The sequence below is a fragment of the Coregonus clupeaformis genome, chromosome 8 (assembly GCF_020615455.1).
Source record: "Coregonus clupeaformis isolate EN_2021a chromosome 8, ASM2061545v1, whole genome shotgun sequence".
In the NCBI taxonomy this organism is placed as follows: domain Eukaryota; kingdom Metazoa; phylum Chordata; class Actinopteri; order Salmoniformes; family Salmonidae; genus Coregonus; species Coregonus clupeaformis.
Genome location: NC_059199.1, coordinates 64,981,972 through 65,002,517, shown reverse-complemented (window position 1 = coordinate 65,002,517; position 20,546 = coordinate 64,981,972).

The following is a 20,546-nucleotide window of genomic DNA, read 5'->3' as shown; positions in this document are numbered from 1 at the left end:
ACCATCTGAAGCCAATTTCAATATTGGGGATTACATAATTATTGGCCCCATTGTGGTAGAAATGGGATCTTAGATATGTTTTATTTCATTACAATTGTATGACACTGTTATTACAAATACATAGATTTGATTGTTTAATTTGTGCAAAAGTCTATAATTTTCTCTCCATTTAAATTGGCAGTAATGGATAGAAAAGAAATGCCCAGGCTGATTACAAGGTTGTTGTTTTTTAATAAATGTTGCATACTTTCTCAACCCAATACCACCTAGCACCAACCCAGACCTCTCACATCATCTATCACTCCGCTGTGTAGGACATACAATAACAGAGAGAAGATGCAAAATTCACACAAATCCATATGCTGACCTGATGTATAGATTAGTCAAGATAATATGGACATGATGCATGGTGTTATATAGTGTGTGTGTGTGTGTGTGTGTGTGCGTGTGTGTGTGTGTGTGTGTGTGTGTGTGTGTGTGTGTGTGTGTGTGCTGATCTGCAGTATCTAGCGTTACTTTACTACGCCAAACTGAAGACACAAAGCAAACACTGGGAAATAAATATTGTGTGAACATACAGCAGACTTACATACTCCATGTAGAGACACAAGAATGAAAGTACACACACACACACACACACACTCCTGATCCCCATGTCTGTCTCCCCTCCTCCTTCTATAGTGAATAAGCAGCCAGTCCATCTAAAGCCCTTGTTCTTCCTGTTTTCCTTGTCTTTTTTTATTAGTTTTTATTAACTTTGCCTCCCTCTCTCTGTCAGCACTTTCAATAATCAATGCTGATATATTGCCAATATCCAGCCAAGTCTCCGGTGTCATCTTTCACTGAGGCTGCGTTATCGTGGGAGATTGGCCCAATAATAATGATATTTATTACAGATATTTATTATCTGGATCTTGGCAGTACTGAGGGCCACACCCTGCCGCTGACTTACATACTCAGTCTCTCTCTTCTCAGACTCCACACACTCTCTCTCTCTGACTCCACACACACTCTCTCTCTCAGACTCCACACACACTGTCCTCTCTGGGGCAAAGTTAGACAGAGAAGGCAGGGAGATATTAGTAGTTCACTAGCTGTTTCTAGCCCAACCAGATACAGTAGAACTTCTCTATTGGCATATATGGGACCTGCAGTTCATCTGTGTAGTCGGTCCTGGTAGGAAAAGCACAGAGAGAGGCACGTTGTACATTGGGACCTGGTCTGAGGACTTGAGGCTGAGGACTGTACATCTTGCCCCATTTGCCTCCCCCCTCCCCAACTCCTCCCATAGATCCCCCCAAACCCCCATCTCCAGTCCAAGGCCCCCACAGCACCCCCCCAAACCCCCCTGGCCTGCTTGGCCCCCTGACGTTAATCCAGCCCAGCCCAGCGCCCCTCATCGTTTCAGTTATTGATTTCCTCTCCAGCACCACGATTACATGTCGCACCACGTCATTGGCCCAGGCTGCTGCTCCAGCCAGCCAGCCAGCCCCCCCTAACCTAACCTATCCACACGGGAACCAGGCAATGGGAGAAAGAAGGGGGAGAGGGAGGAGGAGATGGAGATGGGAGAGGAGAGGGCAGTGTCGTTGGACAAAACAGAGAGGGGAGAGCAGAAAGAGATGGGGGAAGAGAGGAGACAAAATGGGGGAGAGACGAGGAGAAGGAGGGGAGAGAAGGGAGACAGAGGAGAGAGAAGGGGTAAGAGAGGAGGAGAGAGAGGGAGAGAAGGGGGAAGAGAGGAGGAGAGAGAGGGAGAGAAGGGGGAAGAGAGGAGGAAAGAGAGGGAGAGAAGGGGGAAGAGAGGAGGAGAGGGAGAGAAGGTAGACAGATGAGAGGATGAGAGACGGGGAGCCGTAATAAACACTGCAGTATATCAGCAAAGCAACCAGCGCTTTACAGAGATAGAAACAATCGGAAGCAACGAAATAAAGAATCTGCCCCGGGGTGGAAATTATCCCAATGCGACACTAGAGTTCAGGGGGCGACAGATTTGTGTTGGGAAATGTAGAACTGTTTGTATTGCTGTTGTTACACAGAATGAAAACGTATTGTGCTGTATGTAAGTGCATTTATGCAAAAACAGGTATTTTACCATGAGCATCTTTATTAGTGTGTTTGTGTTTTGAGGCTGTTTAAATGAGTGTGATGAGGTTGTGTGTGTGTGTGTGTGTGTGTTTGTGCTGAGTCTGCATGTTCTCAGTTCTCATTACATTTACATTTACATTTTAGTCATTTAGCAGACGCTCTTATCCAGAGCGACGTACAGTTAGTGAGTGCATACATTTTCCATACTCATCTTGGAAGAGCGGTCAGGGAGAATGACCATTAGGTAGGTGTCTAGTCTCATCGTCTGTGTGTGTGAATGTTCTAATCTTATCTTGGTAGCAGAGCAAACAGAAGTCCCGTCACCATCACCACAATGTAAACAGCAGCTACAGCATTTTACACACCTCTGATGACATAAAGACTGACTCCATACCATAAAGACAGACTGACTCCGTGCCATAAAGACAGACTGACTCCGTGCCATAAAGACGGACTGACTCCATACCATAAAGACAGACTGACTCCATACCATAAAGACAGACTGACTCCATACCATAAAGACAGACTGACTCCATGCCATAAAAACAGACTGACTCCATGCCATAAAGACAGACTGACTCCATACCATAAAGACAGACTGACTCCATGCCATAAAGACAGACTGACTCCATGCCATAAAGACAGACTGACTCCGTGCCATAAAGACAGACTGACTCCATACCATAAAGACAGACTGACTCTGTGCCATAAAGACAGACTGACTCCGTGCCATAAAGACAGACTGACTCCGTGCCATAAAGACAGACTCCATACCATAAAGACAGACTGACTCCATGCCATAAAGACAGACTGACTCCATGCCATAAAGACAGACTGACTCCATGCCATAAAGACAGACTGACTCTGTGCCATAAAGACAGACTGACTCCATGCCATAAAGACAGACTGACTCCATGCCATAAAGACAGACTGACTCCATGCCATAAAGACAGACTGACTCTGTGCCATAAAGACAGACTGACTCCATACCATAAAGACAGACTGACTCTGTGCCATAAAGACAGACTGACTCCGTGCCATAAAGACAGACTGACTCTGTGCCATAAAGACAGACTCCATACCATAAAGACAGACTGACTCCATGCCATAAAGACAGACTGACTCCATGCCATAAAGACAGACTGACTCTGTGCCATAAAGACATACTGACTCCATGCCATAAAGACAGACTGACTCCATGCCATAAAGACAGACTGACTCTGTGCCATAAAGACAGACTGACTCCATACCATAAAGACAGACTGACTTCATGCCATAAAGACAGACTGACTCCATGCCATAAAGACAGACTGACTCCATACCATAAAGACAGACTGACTCCGTGCCATAAAGACAGACTGACTCCATGCCATAAAAACAGACTGACTCAATGCCATAAAGACAGACTGACTCCATACCATAAAGACAGACTGACTCCATGCCATAAAGACAGACTGACTCCATGCCATAAAGACAGACTGACTCTGTGCCATAAAGACGGACTGACTCCATACCATAAAGACAGACTGACTCCATACCATAAAGACAGACTGACTCCATACCATAAAGACAGACTGACTCCATGCCATAAAAACAGACTGACTCAATGCCATAAAGACAGACTGACTCCATACCATAAAGACAGACTGACTCCATGCCATAAAGACAGACTGACTCCATGCCATAAAGACAGACTGACTCTGTGCCATAAAGACAGACTGACTCCATACCATAAAGACAGACTGACTCCATGCCATAAAGACAGACTGACTCTGTGCCATAAAGACAGACTGACTCCATACCATAAAGACAGACTGACTCTGTGCCATAAAGACAGACTGACTCCGTGCCATAAAGACAGACTGACTCCGTGCCATAAAGACTGACTCCGTGCCATAAAGACAGACTCCATACCATAAAGACAGACTGACTCCATGCCATAAAGACAGACTGACTCCATGCCATAAAGACAGACTGACTCCATGCCATAAAGACAGACTGACTCTGTGCCATAAAGACATACTGACTCCATGCCATAAAGACAGACTGACTCTGTGCCATAAAGACAGACTGACTCCATACCATAAAGACAGACTGACTCCATACCATAAAGACAGACTGCCATACATGCTTTTCAGGCCCATGCAGGAACGACTTCACCATGTGAAAAGTAGCAAATTATTTTAGAAAAAGGTTATCACAATTTTGGTCAAGTACTGTAACCGTAGCTAAATAAAGAAACACTATCAACTGAAGGATTTGAGACTAGGCATAAAAGCCAAGTAAAAGTCACACACACACACACACACGGCTGATTAATGGCACCACCTTCACTAACAATGACACAGTAATATCCATGTAATGTAAGCGGCTCCACTATAACACAGGGCCACAGTCGGAACATAAGGCACCTTCACAGACAAAGGTCTCCTATTAAATTCACACACACACCATCTGCAGTGTCCAGTTATCCAGGATCTATCTATCTATCTATCTATCTATCTATCTATCTATCTATCTATCTATCTATCTCTCATATAGTTCTGCCTACTCTGTTTCTCTCACTTTTAATGCACTGCAGTGTCTCTGGCCGGTGTGTTTACCTAACCCTCTCTCTCTTCCCCTCTCTCCTCCTCTCTTCTTCACTCCCTCGTTCCCTCTGCGAGCAGCCAGACTGTGTGTGAGTGAGTGTGTGGGAGATTTAGAGCGGGGATCAATAAGAAATGTAAAAATCAATGCACTTAGCACCAGGAAATCAATGGGACTAATCGGGATGCCAATCAGCCCAGTCAAAACAATTAGGGGGAAGAAAAATGTTTAACAACCTGCTCTCTCTTGCTTACACACAGAGGCAGGAAGAGAGGGATGGAGGAAGGGGGATATCAGAGGCAGACAGAGAGGGATGAGATGAAGTGATAGATGGGAAGGAAAGGATCAGGAGGGAGAGCCCCAAGCTTAGTCTGGGGAAAGAGAGGAGAGAGGGAGAGATAGAGCGAGGCTGGGAGGAGTGAGGAATGGGAATGGAAATAAACAGAAGTCAACAGGGAAAGGGGGAGGGAAAGGGGAAGGGAAAGTGAAAGGGGGAGGTAAAAGGGGAAGGGAAAGGGGGAGGTAAAAGGGGAAGGGGAAGGGAAAGGGGGAGGGAAAGGGCAAGGGAAAGGGGAAGGGAAAGGGGATGGAAAGGGGGAGGGAAAGGGGAAGGGAAAGGGGGAGGGAAAGGGGGAGGGGAAGGGGAAGGGAAAGGGGGAGGGAAAGGGGAAGGCAAAGGGGGAGGCAAAGGGGGAGGGAAAGGGGGATATCTAGTCAGATGTACAACTGAATTCAACTGAAATGTGTCTTCCGCATTTAACCCAACCCCTCTGAAGGAACAGATGAGGTGGTCACACCAAAGACAACTGGGTTCTGGCATGCATCAAGTATCAGTCTTTTACGATTAATTCATGTTAAATGTACAGTGGGGGGGAAAAGTATTTAGTCAGCCACCAATTGTGCAAGTTCTCCCACTTAAAAAGATGAGAGAGGCCTGTAATTTTCATCATAGGTACACGTCAACAATGACAGACAAAATGAGAAAAAAAATTCCAGAAAATCACGTTGTAGGATTTTTTATGAATTTATTTGCAAATTATGGTGGAAAATAAGTATTTGGTCAATAACAAAAGTTTCTCAATACTTTGTTATATACCCTTTGTTGGCAATGACACAGGTCAAACGTTTTCTGTAAGTCTTCACAAGGTTTTCACACACTGTTGCTGGTATTTTGGCCCATTCCTCCATGCAGATCTCCTCTAGAGCAGTGATGTTTTGGGGCTGTCGCTGGGCAACACGGACTTTCAACTCCCCTCCAAAGATTTTCTATGGGGTTGAGATCTGGAGACTGGCTAGGCCACTCCAGGACCTTGAAATGCTTCTTACGAAGCCACTCCTTCGTTGCCCGGGCGGTGTGTTTGGGATCATTGTCATGCTGAAAGACCCAGCCACGTTTCATCTTCAATGCCCTTGCTGATGGAAGGAGGTTTTCACTCAAAATCTCACGATACATGGCCCCATTCATTCTTTCCTTTACACGGATCAGTCGTCCTGGTCCCTTTGCAGAAAAACAGCCCCAAAGCATGATGTTTCTACCCCCATGCTTCACAGTAGGTATGGTGTTCTTTGGATGCAACTCGGCATTCTTTGTCCTCCAAACACGACGAGTTGAGTTTTTACCAAAAAGTTCTATTTTGGTTTCATCTGACCATATGACATTCTCCCAATCCTCTTCTGGATCATCCAAATGCACTCTAGCAAACTTCAGACGGGCCTGGACATGCACTGGCTTAAGCAGGGGGACACGTCTGGCACTGCAGGATTTGAGTCCCTGGCGGCGTAGTGTGTTACTGATGGTAGGCTTTGTTACTTTGGTCCCAGCTCTCTGCAGGTCATTCACTAGGTCCCCCCGTGTGGTTCTGGGATTTTTGCTCACCGTTCTTGTGATCATTTTGACCCCACGGGGGTGAGATCTTGCGTGGAGCCCCAGATCGAGGGAGATTATCAGTGGTCTTGTATGTCTTCCATTTCCTAATAATTGCTCCCACAGTTGATTTCTTCAAACAAAGCTGCTTACCTATTGCAGATTCAGTCTTCCCAGCCTGGTGCAGGTCTACACTTTTGTTTCTGGTGTCCTTTGACAGCTCTTTGGTCTTGGCCATAATGGAGTTTGGAGTGTGACTGTTTGAGGTTGTGGACAGGTGTCTTTTATACTGATAACAAGTTCAAACAGGTGCCATTAATACAGGTAACGAGTGGAGGACAGAGGAGCCTCTTAAAGAAGAAGTTACAGGTCTGTGAGAGCCAGAAATCTTGCTTGTTTGTAGGTGACCAAATACTAATTTTCCACCATAATTTGCATATAAATTCATTAAAAATCCTACAATGTGATTTTCTGGATTTTTTCTCTCTCAATTTGTCTGTCATAGTTGACGTGTACCTATGATGAAAATTACAGGCCTCTCTCATCTTTTTAAGTGGGAGAACTTGCACAATTGGTGGCTGACTAAATACTTTTTTTCCCCACTGTATCTGCTTGGCTTTTTCTAATTCTAGTGTAATGCTAGAGGAAACCAAACAATAAAAATATGATCATAAAAGCTGACGCTTTTATCCAAAGCAAATATCCAGAATACTGTATGTGGCCAATGTCAGACTCAAACCCACAACTGTGGTGTAGTGAGAACCAAGCACAGGGCTCCGCAGTGACATCAATGGGATCATTATCTTATCAAATGGTTTGATTCCTAAATCAGATCACAACCTGATCCTCCAAGTCATTAAATACAGTCAGAGTGGAGGAAGGCAACAACACACACGACTGGTTGGATTCTGACATACAGACTAATGTGACCTTCATTCAGTTGAGTCAATCTTCCAGGAAATCCAGAAATTGCCGCTGTCTTTAATCCAACACAGCAACACACTGAACCCCATGACACGATCAACAGCACCTGACTCACTTCAAAAAACAACCAACTCGGCCTCCCGAGTGGGGCAGCAGTCTAAAGCACTACATCGCAGTGCTAGAGGCTTCACTACAGACCCGGGTTTGATCCCGCGCCGTATCACAACCGGCCATGATTGGGAGTCACATAGGGCAGCGCACAATTGGCCCAGCGTAGTGAGGGTTTGGCCAGGGGGGCTTTACTTGGCTCATCGTGCTCTAGCGACTCCTTGTGGCAGGCTGGGTGCCTGCAGGCTGACCTCTGTAGTCAGTTGAACTGTGTTTCCTCCGACACATTGGTGCGGCTGGTTTCCGGGGTTAAGCAGGTGGGTGTTAAGAAGCGCGGTTAGGTGCCTCCCGAGCCAGTTGGGAGTTGAGACTGGATCGAAATTGGGGAGAAAAGGGTGTAAAATACAACCAAAAATTTAAATATTTACAAATCTGTAAGATCCAACCAAAAAACTCTACCTCACTAAACCGTCCAATCAGATTCAGTGTTTTTCAACCCAGACGTCCAATAAGGAGGCAGGAATTGAGCGAGGAGACGATGATGGGGGGGTAATTTGGGGTCAATCAATAGAGCTGGCCTCTCTCTATCTTGTGGCTGCTCACCGTGGTAAAATCAATAGGGAAGCCATAGTTCCCAGGCTGGGTCTAGATTAGTGAACACACAACTAATCAGGCAGTCAATGAAACTGACCCCACGGCTATTAACCTATTGATACGCCAGGAGAAACGAGTTGAAAATAGACAGATGCGCCAACACTGACACACGCATTCCACCACAGATTGACATTCTGTCAGACTGATTCCCTGTAAGAGAACTTCATATTATAGTTTAAAGTGGCACTCCAGTCTCCTTTTCACCTCATTTAACACCTGATCTACTTAACAAAAGGCACATCTCAATAGGTGGTCCAGGTAAGTCATGACATGACACAAGTGAGGGGGTGGGCCTTTCCTCTTTTGTTCTCTATTGCTCCTCTATTGTTCTGCAAGCAAGGGGGGAGGCCGATGACATCAGAGGGCACCATCAGACAAACTCCTTGAATGGCCTACTCCATAAAGTTAGCACTTTTTTTGCTCAACACCATTTTGCTCAAAATATTATTTTTTTTACCCTTAGGTGTGTGTACATTACTGTATTTATATGTTGGATATTGTTTTTCAACAGGAAAAGTTCCAAAATAGCTGGAGTGCATCTTTAATATACAGTGGGGAGAACAAGTATTTGATACACTGCCGATTTTGCAGGTTTTCCTACTTACAAAGCATGTAGAGGTCTGTATTTTTTATCATGGGTACACTTCAACTGTGAGAGACGGAATCTAAAACAAAAATCCAGAAAATCACATTGTATGATTTTTAAGTAATTAATTTGCATTTTATTGCATGACATAAGTATTTGATCACCTACAAACCAGTAAGAATTCCGGCTCTCACAGACCTGTTAGTTTTTCTTTAAGAAGCACTCCTGTTCTCCACTCATTACCTGTATTAACTGCACCTGTTTCAACTCGTTACCTGTATAAAAGACACCTGTCCACACACTCAATCAAACAGACTCCAACCTCTCCACAATGGTCAAGACCAGAGAGCTGTGTAAGGACATCAGGGATAAAATTGTAGACCTGCACAAGGCTGGGATGGGCTACAGGACAATAGGCAAGCAGCTTGGTGAGAAGGCAACAACTGTTGGCGCAATTATTAGAAAATGGAAGAAGTTCAAGATGACGGTCAATCATCCTCGTTCTGGGGCTCCATGCAAGATCTCATTTCGTGGGGCATCAATGATCATGAGGAAGGTGAGGGATCAGCCCAGAACTACACGGTAGGACCTGGTCAATGACCTGAAGAGAGCTGGGACCACAGTCTCAAAGAAAACCATTAGTAACACACTATGCCGTCATGGATTAAAATCCTGCAGCGCACGCAAGGTCCCCCTGCTCAAGCCAGCGCATGTCCAGGCCCGTCTGAAGTTTGCCAAGGACCATCTGGATGATCCAGAGGAGGAATGGGAGAAGGTCATGTGGTCTGATGAGACAAAAATAGAGCTTTTTGGTCTAAATTCCACTCGCCGTGTTTGGAGGAAGAAGAAGGATGAGTACAACTCCAAGAACACCATCCCAACCGTGAAGCATGGAGGTGGAAACATCATTCTTTGGGGATGCTTTTCTGCAAAGGGGACAGGATGACTGCACCGTATTGAGGGGAGGATGGATGGGGCCATGTATCGCAAGATCTTGGCCAACAACCTCCTTCCCTCAGTAAGAGCATTGAAGATGGGTCGTGGCTGGGTCTTCCAGCATGACAACGACCCGAAACACACAGCCAGGGCAACTAAGGAGTGGCTCTGTAAGAAGCATCTCAAGGTCCTGGAGTGGCCTTGCCAGTCTCCAGACCTGAACCCAATAGAAAATCTTTGGAGGGAGCTGAAAGTCCGTATTGCCCAGCGACAGCCCCGAAACCTGAAGGATCTGGAGAAGGTCTGTATGGAGGAGTGGGCCAAAATCCCTGCTGCAGTGTGTGCAAACCTGGTCAAGACCTACAGGAAACATATGATCTCTGTAATTGCAAACAAAGGTTTCTGTACCAAATATTAAGTTCTGCTTTTCTGATGTATCAAATACTTATGTCATGCAATAAAATGCAAATGAATTACTTAAAAATCATACAATGTGATTTTCTGGATTTTTGTTTTAGATTCCGTCTCTCACAGTTGAAGTGTACCTATGATAATAATATAATATAATAATATGCCATTTAGCAGACGCTTTTATCCAAAGCGACTTACAGTCATGCGTGCATAAATTTTTTTGTGTATGGGTGGTCCCGGGGATCGAACCTGATAATGATAAAAATTATAGACCTCTACATGCTTTGTAAGTAGGAAAACCTGCAAAATCGGCAGTGTATCCCCACTGTAGGTCCCGTGTGGCTCAGTTGGTAGAGCGTGGCGCTTGCAACACCAGGGTTGTGGGTTCGATTCCCACGGGGGACCAGTATGGGGGGAAAAAGTATGAAAATGTATGCACTCACTAATGTAAGTCGCTCTGGATAAGAGTGTCTGCTAAAATGTGCCCCCCAAGCTGTGCTCTGTATTCAGGCCTCACTGTCTCTCTAGTCAGATACAGGATCGCATGGATGTTACCTTTGGAGCTAAACCGCAGGGTCAGAGAGGGGACTCAAAATGGCTGTGAGTAGATGGCAGGTGTCTCTGATTGGTGCACTGGCCTCCATTAAGGGGAGTGAGTGTGGACCATACGTGTCTTTTCATAACATATAAATAGATATCCATGGGTTATATTTCTATGGTAGTAACTCTATCAATGGTAATTCACATAGACTACTTTTACCATTGAAATAATTGTTTAGACATTATGTAATTGTCATTGACCTTCATACCACATAGACCTATATTTTAATCAAACTGATAGAAATTATGATCATGACATACAAATTGCTGTGCAAAACTGGAAAAATTGCATCTTTCAAATGTGTTACTACTGTGTTATTCAGTCTTCAGCCAAAACTGCCCACAGAGTATTTTCAAGAAGCAAAACATTATGTACCACTACCTGGCTCTTTAGGGCAGCACAACACAAGAATCATTTGTCAAAAATAACAGCCGGACTAGCTTTCATCCTTTACTTTTGAAAGCCCTCTTGTTTTTATAGATTACCTCTCCTTCCTCTGTTCCTCTTCCTTCCTCTCCTCTCTCTCTCTCTCTCTCTCTCTCTCTCTCCTCTCTGTCATGTTTTAGTTTTCATATGTTGGTTTTGTTCTCTTTCTCATTTTCCCCTTGTGTAAAAAATGAAAGGCTGAAAATAGGATGAGTTATAAACACAGCAGCTAGCTCCAGTACATCGGTGAGATCACTCTGACAGACAGTTACAGGCTACATCTAACAGTACAGCCCTAAATCATATTCATATAAATGATATTTAAAAAGCTCAATCATATTCATGGTATTCAAAAGGCTAGCTATTTCCAGATAAACAAGGTTCATTTATGAATTAGTTTCAGGTTACTGCATGAAATACATCCTACAAATCATGTCTTCAAAGCTAAATAGGATTTATGCATGTTTGGAAATGGTATAGACAATGATATAGACATGATATAGCCAAACATAAATCATTTTAAAACATGATATCTCCTAAACGAAATAGGATCTGTGCATGTGTTGGGAATTGGATAATCATCCATGCACATTGCTCTGTGACAGCTCAGGCAAAGCACCCAACAGAACTCTCTCTCTCTTTCTTTCTGACATCCTTTTCACCAATCCCTTTTCACACGTTTAACACACAGGGAAAATGAAAGTGAGAGGCGTATGAATTGAACTGGATTTATTTTCCAGTCAGATTTACAGTGGGGAAAAAAAGTATTTAGTCAGCCACCAATTGTGCAAGTTATCCCACTTAAAAAGATGAGAGAGGCCTGTAATTTTCATCATAGGTACACGTCAACTATGACAGACAAAATGAGAGAAAAAAATCCAGAAAATCACATTGTAGGATTTTTAATGAATTTATTTGCAAATTATGGTGGAAAATAAGTATTTGGTCAATAACAAAAGTTTCTCAATACTTTGTTATATACCCTTTGTTGGCAATGACACAGGTCAAACGTTTTCTGTAAGTCTTCACAAGGTTTTCACACACTGTTGCTGGTATTTTGGCCCATTCCTCCATGCAGATCTCCTCTAGAGCAGTGATGTTTTGGGGGCTGTCGCTGGGCAACACGGACTTTCAACTCCCTCCAAAGATTTTCTATGGGGTTGAGATCTGGAGACTGGCTAGGCCACTCCAGGACCTTGAAATGCTTCTTACGAAGCCACTCCTTCGTTGCCCGGGCGGTGTGTTTGGGATCATTGTCATGCTGAAAGACCCAGCCACGTTTCATCTTCAATGCCCTTACTGATGGAAGGAGGTTTTCACTCAAAATCTCACGATACATGGCCCCATTCATTCTTTCCTTTACACGGATCAGTCGTCCTGGTCCCTTTGCAGAAAAACAGCCCCAAAGCATGATGTTTCTACCCCCATGCTTCACAGTAGGTATGGTGTTCTTTGGATGCAACTCAGCATTCTTTGTCCTCCAAACACGACGAGTTGAGTTTTTACCAAAAAGTTCTATTTTGGTTTCATCTGACCATATGACATTCTCCCAATCCTCTTCTGGATCATCCAAATGCACTTTTATTTATTTTTGATGTAGTTCTGTCCTTGAGCTGTTCTTGTCTATTAATGTTCTGTATTATGTCATGTTTCATGTTTTGTGTGGACCCCAGGAAGAGTAGCTGCTGCTTTTGCAACAGCTAATGGGGATCCTAATAAAATACCAAATACCATGGCCATGATGGGGAAGGAGACATCATGGAGAAGGGGAGAAGGATAAAGAGAAAGGAGAGAGGGAGAGGGAGAAAGGGAGAGGGAGAAAGGGTGGGGAGGCAGAGAAATGGAGAGAAAGAGAGAGATGGAAAGAGGGCCTACTGAGCGGGAGGATAGAGTAGTCTGGATGCATTGGTTCCGTATAACAGACCTATTTCAGTCTGACAGACACATGTTGCCATTATAAGGAAAACGGAATCCCAATTTCTCGCTTGAGGCCCAATGTCTGCCCCATACAAAGTAGGAGGATATGGGGAAATGATCCAGACTCAGTATTTGGCTCTCTCATCCCGCTCAGACATATTTTCCCCTTAAGCGTCTTTCTCCGAAACTCTTCGTCTGGGGTCTTTCATTGCTTTCTTTACACAATGAAATGCTGCACTATTGAAACCAATGACAGATTTTTAAAAAATACATTCCATTTGATTTGATAACCCATGAGTGACAGAGCCACGGATCCCACCGAATCAATTTAAAAAGAGCTGAGGTATATGTTTAAATACAGTGTATTATCACTAACAATAACCCTAACCCTTTTGAAGTGGCCATTTAGAAGAGTATAGACATTTTATCCCAATGATACATCTCTTATGTTCACATAATTGATTATATAAAGGTATGAACACTGTAATATCAATAGTTAAGTATCTTTGTACCACAACAGAATCCAAACACAAAATGAAGAAACACTGGCCAACTGGAGAGACTGACGACTGCAGCCAAATCACAGAAAATTGAACACATCCTACAAAATGGCTGCAGTGTCTAAAATGGGTGTGAGCTCGATATTGCCACGCCAAGACAAAAACATTCTCCCACGAGCAGGTACACTGAAGGGAATGAGGCTCAGACATAAGACTGTGGTAACAAACTCTATAATAATTTATAAATGTTATAATTTGTTTGATTTAATTCACTTAAATAGCAACTGAGTCAATGGTGATTGTGCCATTTTTGTCACAGCCTAACAGAGTAATATGAACTACACATAGAGAAGCAGAAGGAGAAGAGGTGAGCAGCGGCTGAGAAGAGACAAAAACAGGATGGATGGATGATGACAAAGAAGAAAATGATAGACTGAAAGGAGTAGACGGTAGAAGAGAGAGAGAGAAAATGAAATATGGGAAATTTAGACAAATTAGTTTAGTACAACATGAACTGCTGCTACACTACTAGTACAACTACCACACACAAAAAAAACATCATTATAAGATATATGCAGTACTTGTTCTATCCAATCATCAGCATCACTATATCTGAAGTGTTTAAAAGGGGTTATACTGAGAGGTGGCATGTTTGGGAGTGATAGAAGAGGAATAGAGAGAGGAGGGAAAGAGAGGTAGAATCAGAACAATTGAGACAGGGGTGTTGAGAGAGATATATATTTGGGATTAAGGAACAAGTGCGTGGAAAAGGACAAGGATTAGGGGAGTGGGTGAGAGAAGGAGTGAAGGAAGAGACAGACAAAGAACTTTGACAGAGAGGGCAGGGATAAAAATAGGTATTTTTCAGCTTCCTCTGTTTTCCTTCCTCTCCTCTGCGCTGCTCCCTCCCTCTTCTCTCTCTTCCTCCTCTGTCTAACTGGGAAGATCAGTAGGAAACCTAACCAAGCCAGACCACCTGCTCTCTACTGCCACTCACAGGCCAGGGGCAGGTACTGCACCTTAGAATGACCAACAGCCCCTTTCCCCTATCAGCCACGGCCAGTGGTGAGGGTCCATTGGACCGTTTCTCACACAGTGTAACCATCCGTCCAGCAGAAGACAATGAGGTTAGGAGACTGGACTGGGGCTGGGGTTGGAGCAAGGGCATATTGGACCCAGGGCTAGTGCAAGGGACTTGGTCTAGTGCTAGGAATGGGTCTGGGGATGGGTTTAGGCTAGGGGCTAGGGATGGGTCTGGGTTGTGGGGGTGGCAGCTGCTATACCTCTGGTCATTGCGTGGAGATACAACTATTATTTCATGGTCATTATGCTCTAAGGCAGTGACACTGATATCTCTCAGGATTGTGACTGTGGGATTGGAAGGCAGGATCTGGGGGTTGTGACTGTGGGATTGGAAGGCAGGATCTGGGGGTTGTGACTGTGGGATTGGAAGGCAGGATCTGGGGGTTGTGACTGTGGGATTGGAAGGCAGGATCTGGGGGTTGTGACTGTGGGATTGGAAGGCAGGATCTGGGGGGTTGTGACTGTTGGATTGGAAGGCAGGATCTGGGGGTTGTGACTGTGGGATTGGAAGGCAGGATCTGGGGGTTGTGACTGTGGGATTGGAAGGCAGGATCTGGGGGTTGTGACTGTGTGATTGGAAGGCAGGATCTGGGGGTTGTGACTGTGGGATTGGAAGGCAGGATCTGGGGGTTGTGACTGTGGGATTGGAAGGCAGGATCTGGGGGTTGTGACTGTGAGATTGGAAGGCAGGATCTGGGGGTTGTGACTGTGGGATTGGAAGGCAGGATCTGGGGGTTGTGACTGTGGGATTGGAAGGCAGGATGTGGGGGTTGTGACTGTGGGATTGGAAGGCAGGATCTGGGGGTTGTGACTGTGGGATTGGAAGGCAGGATCTGGGGGTTGTGACTGTGGGATTGGAAGGCAGGATCTGGGGGTTGTGACTGAGATTGGAAGGCAGGATCTGGGGGTTGTGACTGTGGGATTGGAAGGCAGGATCTGGGGGGTTGTGACTGTGGGATTGGAAGGCAGGATCTGGGGGTTATGACTGTGGGATTGGAAGGCAGGATCTGGGGGTTGTGACTGTGGGATTGGAAGGCAGGATCTGGGGGTTGTGACTGTGGGATTGGAAGGCAGGATCTGGGGGTTGTGACTGTGGGATTGGAAGGCAGGATCTGGGGGTTGTGACTGTGGGATTGGAAGGCAGGATGTGGGGGTTGTGACTGTGGGATTGGAAGGCAGGATCTGGGGGTTGTGACTGTGGGATTGGAAGGCAGGATCTGGGGGGTTGTGACTGTGGGATTGGAAGGCAGGATCTGGGGGTTGTGACTGAGATTGGAAGGCAGGATCTGGGGGTTGTGACTGTGGGATTGGAAGGCAGGATCTGGGGGTTGTGACTGTGGGATTGGAAGGCAGGATCTGGGGGTTATGACTGTGGGATTGGAAGGCAGGATCTGGGGGTTGTGACTGTGGGATTGGAAGGCAGGATCTGGGGGTTGTGACTGTGGGATTGGAAGGCAGGATCTGGGGGTTGTGACTGTGGGATTGGAAGGCAGGATCTGGGGGTTGTGACTGAGATTGGAAGGCAGGATCTGGGGGTTGTGACTGTGGGATTGGAAGGCAGGATCTGGGGGTTATGACTGTGGGATTGGAAGGCAGGATCTGGGGGTTGTGACTGTGGGATTGGAAGGCAGGATCTGGGGGTTGTGACTGTGGGATTGGAAGGCAGGATCTGGGGGTTGTGACTGTGAGATTGGAAGGCAGGATCTGGGGGTTGTGACTGTGGGATTAGAAGGCAGGATCGGGGGGTTGTGACTGTGGGATTAGAAGGCAGGATCTGGGGATTGTGACTGTGGGATTAGAAGGCAGGATCGGGGGGTTGTGACTGTGGGATTAGAAGGCAGGATCGGGGGGTTGTGACTGTGGGATTGGAAGGCAGGATCAGGGGGTTGTGTGTAAAGAGAACATCCTCTCAATCCCCTTCCTCCTCATATATTCACTATATAATTCACTACATTGTGTGCTTGTAAGTGTGTTTGTGTGTGTGTGTGTGTGTGTATGTGTGTGTGTGTGTGTGTGTGTGTGTGTCCTGTCCAGGCTAGATAACACACATTTGCTGCTGCTGCTGCGGGTAGCTATGCGTAGCAGGGGGAAGGGGTGTGGGGTCAGAAGCCAGGGTCAGGTGTTAATTCACTGCGTCTAGCAGCAGGAGCAGGAGGGACCACATCCAGACCAGACCGCTGCTGGAACATACATGGACAAACCAAGTTATATTCAATGATTATCCCTGTGGGTGGGTCTGTCTGTCTGTCTCTCTCTCTCTCTCTCTCTCTCTCTCTCTCTCTCTCTCTTTCTCTCTCTCTCTCTCTCATTACTCCCCTTCAACTCCCCATCTCGCTTCTTCCCCCCTCTCTCGCCACCTTTCAGTCCCTATCTCACTCCTTCTTCCCCCTCTGTCGCCACCTTTCAGTCCCTATCTCACTCCTTCTTCCCCCTCTGTCGCCACCTTTCAGTCCCTATCTCACTCCTTCTTCCCCCCTCTCTCGCCACCTTTCTGTCCCTATCTCACTCCTTCTTCCTCATCTCCTTCACCCTGTCCCTCGGTCTCCTACCCTTTCCTCCTTCTCCGGTCCCTCTATCCTTTCCCTGTCCCTCTCTCCTTCCCCGTTGTCCTCTTTCTCCTCCCCCACCCGAGTTTAAACACAGAGGTCACGCTGTCTCCCAGGGTCGTGTCTGTCTGGGATGAACCTGAACTCTGACCCCAGGCTTGATCATATTCTAACCACACACAGACCTCAGACACACTCACAGAAAGGGCCTGTGTGTCCTCACAAGAGCCTGTTTCATTGTGGTCATTGTTGATCAATTTATCACTTCTTTCCTGTCACTTATTGAAAACCTATTTGCAGATAAGCTCGTTTGGCAAGAAAGTCAACGCTTTTGCCAATGCGAAATTTTCAGATGATTACAACGATTTATCAAGCCAATCGACCGAGCAATGATCATGATTTAGTCATGAATTAGATAGGATACTATTCAATAGCCACTGACGCTGGAGGGTTCATGACATTTATATAATGTGGTGTGGAGTGGAGTGGTAAAAAAAAACACTTGATATCTTGAAAAAACGCATCATCAAATTATCCCAAAACCAAAAGCACCACTATCAATTACATTAAAATGTATTACAATAGCCATATAGTCAACATTACAAAAATCACTGCCTAATATTTCCACTGTTATTCATTCCTCCACTTCGCCTATTTAATATTTCTTGAAAAATATTGACAACTAAAAACAATGATAGCCTACTGAGTAGGCTATATAGCAGCTTTTATAAAGGCATAGCCTACAACTTCTAAAATATATATAGGCCTTTCTAAATAGGCCTACAGCAGATATTTTATATTGCTAAATTACTGTAGCTCAGTTGGTAGAGCTCAGTTGGTAGAGCATGGCGCTTGCAACGCCAGGGTTGTAGGTTCGATTCCCACGGGGGGGCAGTATGAAAATGTATGCACTCACTAACTGTAAGTCGCTCTGGATAAGAGCGTCTGCTAAATGACTAAAATGTAAATGTTAAATATGGGCTCTATATGTTAAATACAATTCAACAAAACTAATTGATTTAAGCCATGTTAAATTGAATTTTTAAGTCGAACAATGTGGAGAAGTATGGTGGGAAAGAAACGTACACAAATATGGCGCATATCCTGTGGTCTAACGGTCAACACTGGTCCCTTCTTGTCACAGAAAGGCTGCGACGTGCAATTGCAATTTTTCCGCTTTAATTGAGGGACTGGCCAAGCGGCCTTTGACCCGTGGGTCATTACTGCATTGTGCTCCGGGCCGCGGAGAGACCCAACACCATTTGGGGGGAGAATCGTGCGCAGAAAATGGATTCATTTTAGTACGGCCTGTGGTGCTGATAATGACTGGTGCTGTAACGAAAAATCTATAGACAATGTATCCTCGTTTTCTAAGGTATCTTAGCCTATCACTTGTAAAGTTGAGACACTGAAAACTGTTGGTGTAATAAACCTATGAGGATTTGTAAAGTACACCTGCCAACTGAGCTCTAAAAAATCTATAAGCTCCCAAGAAACGATTTAGAATATGGTTTCAGATATTAGGCTACATAGCCCAATCCTTTTAGCCTGTTCGGTTCCACAAGAATATCCCATATAGGCTACTCACCAACCATAACCATTTTATATAAGTTGAGGGTTTAGTTTTGCAATATCAAAAATAGCTTATACAATTGAAAGACTGTTTTAAAAACATTTGCAACCTCTTAACACAACAGGCTACGTTTACCCTATAGTTGTATAGGTAGCCGAAATATTCTCAGACATAAGCCTATAGAAATTGTTAGCAAAAGAACAGTCCAGGAAAATTGATTAACAACAGTTTGTTTCACATCAGTTTGATTGAATATTACATGTCATATGGCATCTATAACGATGTAGGCTTGTAGGCTACACTGCTTTTGCTTATTGGAATTATAATATCGTAGTTGATTTAATTATGATCATTAGTTCAAGTTCAAATACATCTGGTCTGATAGCCTCTATTGTAAACGACCTATCAAAACATTTTAGTTCATGTTTGAGGAATATGGGGTTTGTGTTTAAAACTCCTCATAATCTCAGAGATGTTTTTTTTAGATCGAATGACTAAGAGAATGAAGACCCTCATTCCTGGTGAAAAAACAACAACATTTAAAATATGCAAGTTTCATTGCACAGTGGTTAAACTTTGTCCCGTTATGCATGGTGTATATCTTGATATTCGAGCAACAATAAATTAGTACAGCCTGTGTAATTGTCTCCAGGCATTTGCAAGTGGGCAATATAAAATGAAAGCATACATTTTTGTATATGTAGATTTTAATATTATGTATGAACAATTCTCCATTCATCCTCCAAAAATGTTTTCTTTGAAATATATCTGCTGTGTCATCATGCTAACCCAATGCAGATTTCTTCCGACATGTTATAGGCTTTTGCATGTAATTATTTTCGTCATGTAGGCTAAACTTTATAATTATAGGGTAGCCTATGTGAACAATCTGTTTTTTAAGAGAAGTCCAACCTCTTTGAACGGGTCCGAAAGAATGCACAATAACACATGGTGCAAAACACCTTCTTGCAGATAGTGTCAAAGTTACAAAACGCAAATGAATAAGCAGAATGAAACGTAATGTAGCCTAGTGCACAAGAAGAAATAAATATAAATATACAAAATGAATATAGGCCTACATAGCTAATGCTAAGGAATGTATATTTCATCTGACAGCAATAACATCGTTAAAGCTTTGTTTCATGGTTTTTAAATATTCCAGATATAGGCATAAAAACACAAACTCGTTGATTATGGTTTTCATCATGGAATTTGATCACATAGCCTATGAATTTGAAGACTTGCTATATGGAACATTTCGTTTTCCAGCGAAAAGCAGGGGCTTTTTTAAAACGCAAATATCGTTGCATATTCACAGATACATAGGTATTTTACATATTTGCATGAGAAAATACAGCCTATTATAAAACGCATGTAAAGGAAATCCTAACGTTTTCTGGTTTAGGGTTAGTTCGTCATTTTAGATAGGCCTACTTTGTTGGTATGACTTCCTAAAACCACAATACTATGAACATTCTTAAAATTACCTCTGGAAGTGCTGGGGGTTCTGGAAACTATATTACATTTAATGACTTTCCTTGTCTTATCTCTCATTTGCTTTCAAATAGGCCTATCGTATTAAGAGCATGAAATTCTGCATTAAAATATGATTATTATTATTATTGGGTAGTGCAATTGTAAGACTTTCCTTTCGTTTTATTCATTTTATTATCAACCTAATTTTGAATGCAAATATGCATATGCTATTACATAACCATATTCAGCAAATCGTGTTTAATT